Genomic DNA, 10,551 nt, shown 5'->3' with positions numbered 1-10,551 from the left:
AAGGCCACGAGGAAGGCCAGGGGGTCCGCAGTGGCCCCCGCCGCAAGGGCGCTTCGGATGCGACGTCCAAAGACAAGACCCGCTCCTCCGCCACCGAAGACGACGACGACGAAGAGGAGGAAAGCGATTCTCCCCCTGATAGGGGGAGGAAGAAGAGGGCGGCCTCCAAAATTCTGGAGGCGGAGGTGCCCAAGAAGGGGAAAGGCACTCTCAAGGGCAGCTCCGCGTGGAACGTTGACAGCAGTCCGGAGCGGTGCCCTCGGAACAAGCCCCTGGCCGCATCGTGAGTGCTAAGAACCCGTACACGTCCATTTATCCAGCTTTTCCACCTTATGGTATTTTATATGATTTAATCATGTTATTATAGTCCGACCCACGACAGCTTCGAGCGATCCTCATCAAGGGGCTTGTTGGATTCAAAGGAGATGGCCAGCGAGACATCGCCGACCGCTTACTCTCCCAAGGCCAAGGGAGACGATGAGGTGCTCTCCCAAAGGACCTTCCCAAGACAGGGGGAGGTTCAGGATCCTGTCATGGCGGCGCCGGAGGGCGACACCTCGGCCGTCGGACACATGGGGGAACAGACCCCCATGGAGACTAATGATGGGGGACGTCCTCAATTCGGCCTCCATATGAGCACGGATCCGGAGACCCATACGGCCCCGGAGGCCGACAAGCAGCTTCCTTCAAGAGAAGGAGGCGTGCCCGTCCCGCCGGCGACCTCTGTCCAACCAGAGGCGCCGAACAATCTGTTGGAAGCGCTACGGGGCGCTTCCATTGTGGAAGAACATCGTATCCTTATGTGTATGGTGATTGAGAAGGTTCAGTATGTCAAGAGCGGACTGACCGAAGCCTGCAGTGGCCTGCTGACAGGTTTTAAGGTAAGCGACATTCAACCGAGAAAATCCCCACATAGACAGTAGCCCCTGAGACACTATCCGGTGTTCGGAAAGAAAAGCCGGACAGAGGATCAATTAAATTTCGCAGGAAACTAACCAAACTGCGTCTAATGTAAATAAGCAGGCGTCGCTGCTGGCCGCGACTTCTCACACTGGTGAAGTCTCCAGACTAAAGCAGAAACTGGAGCGGGCCGAGGAAGAGCTCGGCCAGGCGAGGAAGTAGTTGGAAGACTAGCAAGGTATGTAGTGGCTCGCTATATATATTCGGAAAGAGTAAATGATGTATACTGACCGTAGTGTCATTATATGTGTAGGGGCGACGACCGAGGTCGAGGCCCTGAAAAAGGTCCTGGCCGAAGCCGAGGGGAAAGCTGTCAAGGAGCAGGCCGCTCGCAAGAAGCTGAAGGCTCGGCTGAACGAGGTCCAGCAAGAGCTCCAAGACGCGGTGAGGAAGTACGAGACCCTGGAGGGCGATGTTTTGGCTCAAGATACCGAACTCTCCAAGGCTCGTCAAAGCGCGGAAGCGGCCCGAGTTGAAGCCCAGGGTGCCCTCCAGGAGATCCAAGAGGCCATGAAAACGCATCGGGTAAGGCGTTTAGTATGCAAAGCAAATATATGAAGAAGATGTATTTCTTACTAACCCGGATTCGGAGTTCTCCAGGAGCCCTCGCAGATCTACCGCGCAGTGTGTCCGATGCCGCGGAGTTCTTCCGAGCCGAAGAAGGGACCTCCACAGAGAAATTGTTCTGGTCGCAGTATCTTGCGCCAGAGCATCTCGTGCCCTTCACCGATCAACTGAAACAGCTGGTGGAGCTACATAGGGTGGCCGAACTAGCCATGAAGGATTTGATAATCCGGCTGTGGCCAGCCGAAGCTATGTCCGGCAGCTACGACTCGCGAAGCGGCTGGTGAACGCCTGTCCTCGGTTGGACGTCGTCAAGCGATCGGCCTGCATTGAAGGTGCACGCATGGCCTTCGCCCGCTGCAAGATGTGGTGGGCGAAGATGGACGCCGTCGAGCTGACCAAGGGGCCGCCAAAGGGGAAGGAGCACCGCACACCCGAGCGCTATTTTGCAGATGTCCTAGAGGGGTCTCGCATTGTAGCAACGCAGTGTGGGCAAGACATTATTTTTGAATGAATACATTCATGTTGTCTTTGCCTTGTATGATGAAAACAAAACTTTTATGTAATATAATGCTTTAAAAAATTTCTCCTCCTGTGCGGCCGTTTTATGTGAAATCTGAGAGTTGGCCAGTCGTCGGCTTCTGCCCCCATGTAGGAAATACGGGGGTGTTCAGGATGTAATCTAAACACTCTTGATCCAATTTTTTGGTCCTTGAAGGAGGTGTTTAGCGCGACGAACCAGGCAATCGGAGGCTTTAGCACTCTCACTTAGCCATAGGAGTTCGACAATAAAAATGCATGCGCAGCCCCTAGTATCTGGACTAAGATGCTGCAAACACTTGATCGGGTAAGTACCAATCCCTCGCGTAATGCGAAAAAAATCTCTAAGGATTTGAGACCTCCGAAGAGCTGACTGGCTCTCGCCGCATCATGACAGTCAGTTTTCGACTTTCTCTATTGAGGTGCTCACTTGGGTAAACCAAGGCACAATCACAGTAGTTCTCCCTTTACTACCCTAGCCAATATAGCGGAATGTAAGGTAGCAAGCACAGGACCCGGGCAACCCAACTATTGACCAAAGACATGATTCGGAGCCAATGCATATAGTGCTAAATTCGGGGTGCCGAACTATACTGTAAAAGTGTTCGGACTTTTGTTGCCATGTTGTGGGTTGCTATGAAGCCCCTGGCAAATTAAAACGCACATGAGTGTACAGGTGTTATCAGATAGAATTACCAGAAAGGAAAAGCCAAAAATAAAGAAAAAGGAAGAACCAGTGGTAAGCTAGAGCCGTGAAAATTTGGGCCGCAAACTGTTTCTATTATAATTTCATTGGTGCGTTAAAGCACATCTATACAAGTAATGCAATAAGCGGAAAGGCTATTTACTATGCCTTCACCAAGAGAGAGCTGCGTGTGGGTCTTGAAGATAGGTAAAGGGATCCTTAAAGAGACCACCTAAGAGTTTCCCAGTACGTCCATGCTTCTTGTTGTCTTAGTGTTTTTATCCTTCGAAAAGAATCGATGGTCAAGTCAACGGGAAAGGCCTAAAAAGGAAAAACAAAAGAAAAAGGGGAAATAGTGAAAGTATGAGTGTCCGGGGTGGTCGAGCCGTATTGCGGATCACAAGCTGATTATGCCTCCATCTGGGTCCATGGTATTTTTAGTGCGTAATTATGTACGCGCGGTACGATGGCCACCACTTGGTCAGTACAAGGACGGAGGCCGAATTGCTAGTCAAGCTCTTGACGAGCCGAGCTGTCCTTCTGTGGAATGGTTCGGATTCTCTTGACAATGTCCGAGGGATCGGCCGCCGAATTGAGCTTCTGCTTGACAAGGCCGCCCTGTACCTCTGCCACTAAGGCAGCGGTGTGCTCCTCGGTGCGGAGGGAGCGTTCCGTATTTCCATTGACTGTTATGACGCCGCGCGGTGCGGGCATCTTAAGCTTGAGATAAGCGTAGTATCGCACCGCATTGAATCAAGCAAATGCGGTTTGCCCGAGCAGTGTGTGGTAGCTGCTGCGAAAGGGGACGATATCAAAGATTAACTCCTCACTTTGGAAGTTGTCCGGAGATCCGAAGACAACCTCTAGTGTGATTGAGCCCGTGCAACGGGCCTCTATGCCCGGTATGACTCCTTTAAAGGTAGTCTTTGTGGGCTTGATCCGCGATGGGTTAATGCTCATTTTGCGCATTGTATCCTGATAGAGCAAGTTGAGGCTACTGCCACCGTCCATCAGGACTCGCGTCAGATGGAACCCATCAATTATTGGGTCCAGTACCAGTGCGGCTGAACCGCCGTGACGAATACTGGTCGAATGATCCCGACGATCAAAAGTGATCGGGCATGATGACCATGGATTAAACTTTGGGGCGACTGGCTGTATCACGTAGACGTCCCTGAGCGCATGTTTGCGCTCCCTCTTGGAGATGTGGGTAGCGTATATCATGTTTACCGTTTTGACCTAAGAAGGGAATTTCTTCTGTCCCCCAGTGTTCGGCGGCCGGGGCTCCTCGTCGTCGTCTTCGCTTTGCGATCCCTTATCCTTGTTTTCAGCATTTAACTTGCCGGCCTGTTTAAAAACCCAACAATCTCTATTGGTATGATTGGGTGGTTTGTCTGGGGTGCCATGAATCTGGCACGGACGGTCGAGTATGCGGTCCAGGCTAGATGGGCCCGAATTGTTCTTTTTGAACGGCTTCTTCCGCTGACCAGGCTTAGAGCCACTGAATCCGTCATTGACCGTCGTATCCTCGGTGTTGTCATTGTTATTTCAACGTTTGTACCTGTTGCGTCGAGACTCGTCGTTGCTATTTTTAGCTTCACGGGTGCCGGCGTCGCTTGCATTGTTTTTGCTACGGGCCAACCAACTATCCTCGCCCGTGCAAAAGCGAGTCATGAGTGCCGTAAGGGCCGCCATGGACTTTGGCTTCTATTGGCAGAGGTGGCAGGTGAGCCATTCGTCGCGGATGCTGTGTTTAAAGGCCGCTAGGGCTTCGGCATCCGGACAGTCGACTATCTGGTTCTTTTTAGTTAAGAACCTGGTCCAGAATTTCCTGGCGGACTCTCCGGGCTGTTGAACTATATGGCTTAAGTCATCGGTGTCCGGAGGTCGAACGTATGTACCTTGGAAGTTATCAAGGAAGGCTTCTTCCAAGTCCTCCCAGCAGCCGATGGAGTTTTCGGGCAGGCTGTTCAACTAGTGCCGTGCTGGTCCTTTGAGTTTCAGGGGGAGGTATTTAATGGCATGAAGGTCATCGTCGCAGGCCATATGAATGTGGAGAATGAAGTCTTCGATCCATACTGCGGGGGTCTATGGTGCAATCATATGATTCTATATTCACGGGTTTGAACCCTTCTGGGAATTCATGTTCCATGACTTCGTCGGTGAAGCAATGAGAGTGTGCGGCACCTCTATATCGGGTCGTATCGCGATGTAGCTCTGGCGGGGTCCGTCTGCGGCTTTCAGACCGTGCATGACTAGATTTGTCACGTCCGAACAGATGGCCGTCGTCGTGTGTAGTGGCACGTTCTCGCGATCTGTAGATTGATCTGGTATGTCTTGCTTTATTGTTCAGGTCATGTTGAAGGTCGTATGTTCGACCGTGAGTTTACCTCTACCTTTGCGATGAGGCGGGACGGACTGGTGTTCGGCTTGAGTTGTCAATTTGTCCCGGCTGCGTGGTGGTCGGTCAGCCGCATTGCACGATGGTGGTACGTGTTCCGGCGCCTCGTCGTCGAACTGAAGTAGTAATTTGTGCTTCGGGTAGCTTTTGGCCGGGCTCTTGAGGCCGTATTCTTCGGCTGCTAGGACGTCAGTCCATTTAACATTGAGCAGATCTTGGTCAGCTTGAAGCTGCTGCTGCTTCATTTTCAGGCTCCTTGTAGTGGCTATTAGCTGGCGCTTGAAGCGCTCCTGCTCCAGAGGTTCCTCAGGCACGATGAAATCCTTGGTGCCGAGGCTCGCCTCATCCTCGGAGAGCGGAAGCTAATTACTGTCCACCAAGTCCTCGTGTGTGGCCTGTTTACCTGGGCTAACCTGCCTATCTTCCCGTTCGTCCTGTTCGGTAGTTGCGTCAACGGGGTCTTCGTTGTCTTCGGCACCTTCCGGGGTGTTATCTTCTCCTGTGCCGGTGTTGCTATCTTTACTGCGGTGTGACTTAGAGCAGCGCCGCTGACGCCGGCGTTTCGATTGTATCTCAGGAGATTTATCCTCAACTGGATCTTCTTTGTCAATGCCGCTGTTCTCCTTTGGTGCATCCACCATGTATACATCGTACGACCGTCCAGCGTTCGGTGAACAGCGGGTCCTGGGCCTCTTATTCTCTGGCATCATCGTCCATACCGTCGATGTCGTCGGAGCCATAATCGAGCATGTCAGTTAAGTCTTTGATAGTGGCTATGAAGTGGGTGGCGGGTGGGGAGCGAAATTTGTCGTCAGCTTCTAGTTCGAACCGGATATAGTTCGGCTGTGAATCCCCCGCTAAGGATAGATTTTTTAATGAATTCAACACATCGCCCAAGGGTGAGTGCCGGAAGATGTCCGCGGCGCTGAATTCGGCGATCGATAACCGATCATGCTTGACATGCGTGGACATGCATAGTTCGGAACTTATAACCGGAAATGAATCCGTAGCTCCGGCGAAACAGATGTTACTTGAGGTTAAGTATGTGTGCGGCTCCAATTTTGTGGAGTCTGCGGCCTTCGTGGCGGGGTTGAGCTTCCTGTCCTTGAATGGCGCGGCCTGCTCCGGATCTAAGGCCAGAGCGGCTATAGGTGCAATTTCCTGGGTATGGCCCAATGACAGATCTAAGTCATGTTCATCGAGGCGATGGAGAGCGATTGCTGTGGCATCGAATTCATCGAAGATCAAGTCTCCACGGATATCGGCGACGTAGTTCAAGCTCCCGAATCTGACCTGACAGCCAGGGTCGTAGCTGTCGATCTGCTCCAGATGGCCAAGCGAGTTGGCCCGCAGTGTGAAGCTGCCAAACACGAAGATCTGTCCGGGGAGGAAGACCTCCCCTTGGACAGCATCGTTGTAGATTATTGAAGGAGCCATCAAACCTTTTGCGGACGGCACGGTGGAACTCTCAATGAAAGCACCAATGTCAGTGTCAAAACCGGCGGATCTCGGGTAGGGGTCCCGAACTGTAAGTCTAAGGTCGATGGTAACAGGAGACAGGGGACACGATGTTTACCCAGGTTCGGGCCCTCTCTATGGAGGTAATACCCTACGTCCTGCTTGTTTGATCTTAATGAATATGAGTATTACAAGAGTTGATCTACCATGAGATCGTAATGACTAAACCCTAAAAGTCTAGTCTGGCTATGATTATGAGGATTCGGCCTATCTACGGACCTAGCCCTCCGGTTTATATAGACACCGGAGGGATCTAGGGTTACACAAGGTCGGTTACAGAGAAAGGAATCTTTATAGTCGGTCACCAAGCTTGCCTTCCACGTCAAGGAGAGTCTTATCCGGACACCGGTGGAGTCTTCGGTCTTTGTATCCTTATGGCCCATCAGTCCGGCCCATATCCAATAGATCGGACACCCGAGGACCCCTTAGTCCAGGACTCCCTCACCTGGTTCAGGGGCTACTGAAGGAGTCTTTGACTAGGGGGTCCTCGGGCATCCGGGCTAGATAACATGGGCCAGACTAATGGGCTGTGAAGACACAAGATAGAAGGCTTTTCCCCGTGTTAGGATGGGACTCGCCTTTGCGTGGATGGCAAGCTTGGCGTTCGGATATGAAGATTCCTTTCTCTGTAAACCGACTTTGTACAACACTAGGCCCCACCGGTGTCTATATAAACCGGAGGGTTTAGTCCATAGAGGTGATCATAGTCATGCAGGCTAGACATCTAGGGTTTAGCCATTACGATCTCAAGGTAGATCAACTCTTGTAACCTTTATACTCTTCAAAGTTAATCAAGCAGGAAGTAGGGTATTACCTCCATCAAGAGGGCCCGAACCTGGGTAAACACCGCTGTACCCAGCCACCCAGCAGCCGGGGCTGCTCCCGCTGCCCTATGGGCGGCCCGCCCCTCGCGGGGGCCGTCGCGGTGGTCAGCAGCAGCAGCCGCAGGGCACCGGCCCGCCCCGTCAGCAGTAGTAGCAGTTCCAGGTGCCCCCTCCGTGGACCTCCGGCTACAACCCGTGGACCGGCGTTGTTCATGCCTACACCATGCTGGTTCCATGGGCTCCTGCACCGACTCTTTCTGTGTCGCGCCCGCCGGCGCACCAGGCATACTACGCGGCTCCACAGCTGTACGGAGGATACCCACTACCGCAGCTGAACGGCGTGTACGGTCTTCCCGCGGCCCCGCCGCCCTCGCCGGCCCTGCTGCCGGCGCTCCTTGCCGCGCTGCACACCGCGCCTACACCGAACAACTACACTAGAGGTGGTGATTGGTACATGGACACCGGGGATACGGCTCACATGTTTGCTCATCCTGGTAATCTTGCCTCCTTCACTCCCATCACCACCAACCGCCGCATCATTGTCGCTGACGGTTCCACACTCCCTATCACACATGTCGTGCACACTTATTTTCCTTCTAATTCTATGTCTATTACTTTGTCTAACATACTTGTGTCACCTCATCTTATTAAGAACCTTGTTTTCGTTCGCTATTTAACTCGTGAAAATCCTGTTACTATTGAATTTGACGAGCTTGGTTTTTCTGTCAAGGACGCTCGAACTAGGATGGTACTTCACCGATGTGACAGCCTCGACGAGCTCTATCCGGTGCATCCGTCGTCCACCTCCACCACCGCACCGGTTGCTCTCTTCGCCGACGTCGATCTTTGGCATGCTCGTTTGGGTCATCCCAACCCCGTTACACTTCGTCATATTCTTAGGAGTTTCAGTTTCAGTTGTAATAAGATAGAGGAACACACCTGTCATGCATGTCGTGTCGGCATATATGTTCGCCTCCTGTTTAATAACTCCACCACCATAGCTTCTTTTTCTTTTGAGTTGATTCATAGCGATGTGTGGACATCTCTGGTTCCTAGTAATTCGGGCTATTTATATTATTTGGTTATCCTTAATGATTATTCTCACTATGTGTGAACGTTTCCTTTACGACGAAAGACGGATGCACTCTCCGCTTTGATGGCTTTTTACTCCTATGTCAACACGCAGTTTGGGCGGCCCATCCTTGTTCTTCAAACTAACAATGGAAAAGAGTTCCACAACCTTGCTTTCTGCACTTTTCTGTCGCACCATGGCACAATTTTTCATCTCACATGCCCATATAGTTCACAGCAGAACGGTCGAACTGAACGCGTCCTTCGCACTCTGAACGACTGCGTTCGCACGCTTCTGTTCCATGCTAATGTGTCGCCTCGTTTCTGGCCGGACGCACTTGCTACTGCTTCACCTCTCCTTAACCTTCGCCCCTGCTACCCACGGTGGAACTATGCACCTCACCATCTTCTCTACGGTACGCCTCCATCTTATAATGGCTTTGCGTATTTTCGGGTGCCTTTGCTATCCTAGTACTGCCGACTCTGCACCTCACAAACTCGCACGTCGTTCTGTCGCTTGCATTTTCATCGGCTACCCCTCTAACTCCAAGGGATATCGGTGCTATGATCCCGTCTCCCACCGTGTGTTCACTTCCCGACACGTTTACTTTGATCAGCATGTGTTTCCGTTTTAGCAGGTACCCCCGATTGTTCCTCCCGCCACCGATGACGCGGGCTCCTCGATGCCCCTCCCAGGGCGCTCGCATGCCTCTCTTGGCCCGTCCCAGGTTTTGAGGCGCCCCCCCACATGCGGCGCCTCCTATAGCCGCGTCGCTGGCGCCCCCGGCGCCCCCGACGTTGGCGTCTGATGTCTACTACATAACCTTCTTCTTGTAGACGTTGTTGGGCCTCCAAGTGCAAAGGTTAGTAGGATAGTAGCAAATTTCCCTCAAGTGGATGACCTAAAGTTTATCAATCCGTAGGAGGCGTAGGATGAAGATGGTCTCTCTCAAGCAACCCTGCAACCAAATAACAAAGAGTCTCTTGTGTCCCCAACACACCCAATACAATGGTAAATTGTATAGGTGCACTAGTTCGGCGAAGAGATGGTGATACAAGTGGTATATGGATGGTAGATAAAGGTATTTGTAATCTGAAAATATAAAAACAGCAAGGTAACCACAGATATCCACGGCAAGACATACATCAAGTGTTCTCAAATCTTTAAAGACTCAATCTGATAAGATAACTTCAAAGGGGAAACTCAATTCATTACAAGAGAGTAGAGGGGGAGGAGAAACATAAGATCCAACTATAATAGCAAAGCTCGCGATACATCAAGATCGTATCATCTCAAGAACACGAGAGAGAGAGGTCAAACACATAGCTACTGGTACATACCCTCAGCCTCGAGGGAGAACTACTCCCTCCTCGTCATGGAGAGCACCGGGATGATGAAGATGGATACTGGAGAAGGATTGCCCCCTTCGGCAGGGTGCCAGAACGGGTCTAGATTGGTTTTCGATGGCTACGGAGGCTTCTGGCGGCGGAACTCCCGATCTATTCTCCGTTCTAGAAGTTTTAGGATATGTGGGTATATATGTGTGAAAGGAGTACGTCGGTGGACTGAAGGAGGGGCCACGAGGCAGGGGGTGCGCCCCTACCCTCGTGAGCACCTCCTTCATCTTCTGACGTAGGGTCCAAGTCTATCCGGTAGGTTTCCTTCCAAAAATAACTTCTCCAGTTGATTTCGTTCCGTTTCGACTCCGTTTGATATTCCTTTTTCTCGAAACACTAAAATAGACATAAAACAGCAAATCTGGGCTGGGCCTCCGGTTAATAGGTTAGTCCCAAAAATAATATAAAAGTGGATAATAAAGCCCAATATTGCCCAAAGCAGTAGATAATATAGCATGGAGCAATCAAAAACTATAGATACGTTGGAGACGTATCAGCGCCCACGGCCCCCTCGGCGCCCGCGGTGCCCCCAGCTCCCTTGGCGCCCCTGACGCCCCCGGTGCCTGCCCCCCCCCCCCCGACGTTGGGTC

Source organism: Triticum dicoccoides, chromosome 5A (assembly GCF_002162155.2).
Source record: "Triticum dicoccoides isolate Atlit2015 ecotype Zavitan chromosome 5A, WEW_v2.0, whole genome shotgun sequence".
NCBI lineage: Eukaryota > Viridiplantae > Streptophyta > Magnoliopsida > Poales > Poaceae > Triticum > Triticum dicoccoides.
This window is presented reverse-complemented; position numbering follows the sequence as displayed.